This window comes from Borostomias antarcticus (genome assembly GCF_949987555.1).
Source record: "Borostomias antarcticus genome assembly, contig: scaffold_273, whole genome shotgun sequence".
Lineage (NCBI taxonomy): Eukaryota > Metazoa > Chordata > Actinopteri > Stomiiformes > Stomiidae > Borostomias > Borostomias antarcticus.
Window position 1 is genome coordinate 61,327 of NW_028176787.1, and position 3,407 is coordinate 64,733.

The window sequence follows — 3,407 nt, forward strand, 5'->3', positions numbered from 1 at the left end:
CTTGGACTCAATGCAATATTTTTTGCATATCTTACAGATAGTATATCGCTATTATCTATAAGAAGAGCCAGACCAGAGTAACACCTTGAATAGGGTGCATAACTGTTTTTGGTTGCTTGAGTAGTTGCATTAGGTGTGGCTCTTTCGATACGACAATGCAGCCGCTAAAAGATCAGGGTTTTCGACATATCCAGTACGAAAAAGAGATGATTATATGGTAATATGACGTGGTCAAACCGATAATTCCATAACCACGTCTTTGTTTTGTACTGGATATGTCGAAAACCCTGATGTTTTAGCGGCTGCATTGTTGTATCAAGAGAGCCTCACTCAGTTGCATTACCAAATGGTCCTAGCTGTTAGACTGTTGAGTAACTGGAGTGGTAGAGGAATAGGTGGCACTATGTTTTAGTGCTATCGTGTCAGAGGTGCCGTTAGCAAGTCTCACATTCGATAATGTCGCTTCCTGATGAATCTCATTGAGCTCGTTAATAAACTGCCTACAGTGACCACATGGGGCTTCATTTACTATCAGTAGGCGCAGCCATGGTTTTCCCATGGCGCTCGCGTTACTCTGATGGCTGCTTGTTTTACATGAAGTGTCATTGTCAGAGGTTGACCGGCTATTTTCAGATTGGCTCCGAGATGGATGTGGTCATGTTCTTCTTCTCGGGAGCTTCCAATTGTTCGAAAGCCGTCAACAATAGCGCCGAAAGAAAACCTTGGAATTGGGCAAGTCCTAATGGTTGCTGCAAAGGTAAGTACTGCTTCCAGAAGTCTATCTGATGAAAGTCCCTAAGTACTTTAGCTCGTTGACTTGTTCTGGCTCACGGCGACCCAGCTGTAGCGTCAATTTTTGCAGAATTATTGCCGCATCTTCATGGAACATGGCCTGTTGATCATAGAAAGCCTAATGGTATGGTTCTTTTGATACAACAATGCAGCAGCTAAAACATCATGGCTTTCGATATATCCGATAACGAAAAAGAGACGGTTTGATGACGATATCATGTTACAGGAGAAGAGTGATTTGAATACTTTATTGGCTGGCAAAGGCTCAGAAGTGGCCATTGGGTACTTTCCAAAAAAATATCACTATGCCTCAAGCTATTAAAAGCCAAGGAATGTAGCCAAAATTGAAGCATCGAACTAACGTTGACTACATCTGGTGTGGTTCTTTTGATATAACAATGCCACCGTTAAAACATCAGGGTTTTCGATCTATCAGGTAACGAAAAAGAGATGGTTTTATGGTGATATGATATCGTCAAACCAATAACTACATAACACCGTCTATTGTGAATGCATCCTATGCCAATACCCACGATTATTCATTCTTCTCACCAGTTTGTGATCATTTGGACGTTATCATTCAGCACCTTGAAGCCACTTTCCAACAAGAGCATGGCACCATAGAGCACTATATCCAAACTTAAGGCAACGAAGTGCTGCGCCTTCTACTCCAAGGGTATCTGGATAAACAGGCCAATGATGAGCCGCAGTAATAGTCGGTAACGAGTAGCGACGTTGAGCAGAGAAATCACGGTAGAAAAATACCTCCAGACAACTGACAGCTTGTTTGGTTTTGTCGTAGTCAGGTGTCGCAGTTACAGCCAGCGGAAGCAATCAAGCGTGTTTCTGCTGGATGCTCAGTTAAGCCTCAATACTGACAAGCACTCTGATGGTATGGGGGGGGGAAATTGTAAGTGATGTGATGGATTGCTCTTATGATCGAACGATTAAACGATATCGTGAGAGTTGCTCAGGTATGTTTGGGAAACGACAGGTTATGCAACTGGTAGCGGATACGGCTCAAGGCTTTGAGGCTTTTTACGAACAGAGCAAGGTTGGGATTGAGCAAATAGAAGACCGGATATCCTCAGTTTTGATGGTAAGGGCTTGGTGATGCGCCAAGTAGGGTTGAGGGAAGCAACTAGGAAGAACGCACAAAAGAGTCAGCAGAAGCTGCAAACCAAGCTCAGTCCGGGAGAGAAGAAAGATCGCAAGCGAATGGCGCAGGTAGCCACCGTTTATACGGTAAAACCAAATCTTCGAACGGCAGAATCAGTCATGGATATAGATCGAAAGAGTGACAAGTTGTTACATTCTGTCCTACATCCCAGAATAAGAGAGTGTGAGCCAGTGAGGAAAGAGAGGCGGAAGCCGTGATAGAAGAAGTTTTCGAGGAAACGCTCAGGCTAGATAAGGAGCAGAAACGGCAGTGGGTCATTGTTATTGATGGGCACCCTCATCAGCGGAAACTTATTACTAGGATTATGAAAAGGAAGGGAGTTAAGGCAACCCACGTCATGGACTTTACCCATGTATTTGAATATCTGTGGAAAGCTGGTCACTGCTTACGCAACAAAGGGGATGAGGTTATTCAAGCTGGGTGGCAGAACGGTCCATGAATATACTCAAGGGGGAGTCTGACACGGTGGCCCTAGGAATCTGGCAAAGTGCGAGCAAGAGTGGTCTGACAAAACGTGAGGCCATCTATAAGTGTGCAGACTATCTTCAAAAAAAACATCCTAGCCTCTGCTATGACAAGGCGCTGGATGCTGGCTATCTGATTGCCAGTGGAGTCATTGAGGGAGCTTGCCGCCATTTGATCAATGACCGTATGGATCTAACCGGGCAAAGTGGAGTTGTAAGGGGCAGAGGCTGTGTTTAAGCTACGCTCACTGAATTCAAGTGGAGATTGGCAGGCGTATTAGCACTTCCATAAAGGAACGTTCTTGCCTTCGTAATCATGGAGAACTAATGGATGGGGCGTAGTAACAAGGGAACCACACCCAAGGCCTTTGGGTCAGGCTCTTTTGATACGATAATGCAGCCGCTAAAACATCATGGTTGTCGATATATCAGGTAACGAAAAAGAGATAGGGTTATGGTGATATAACGTTGTCACACTAATAACTCCATAACAGTGTCTCTTGTGAACGAATCATGCACCAATACTAGTGATTATTCATTCTTCTCACAGCTCGTGATTATTTGGATGCTATCATTCAGCATCTTGAATATACTCTCCAACAAGAGCATGGCACCCATATAGAGCTATATCCAGACTGGAGGCAACGAAGTGCTACTCCGTTTCCTCCCAAGTATTTGGATAAGCAGGTCAGTGATGAGCCGCAGCAATCGTCGGTAACTGGTAGCGACGGTGAGCAGTGGAATCACGCCATAAAAAATACCTCTAGGCAACTGACCAGCTGTTTGGTTCTGTCGTAGTCAGGCGTCGCAGTTACAACCAGAGTGAGCAATTCACCATGGTTACGCGGGAGGTGCAGTTAAACTTCAATACGGATTAGTATTCTAATGGCATTAGGGGAAAATTGTCAGGGATGTGATGGATCGCTCTTATGATATAACGATTACACAACATAGTTAGAGTTGCCTAGGTA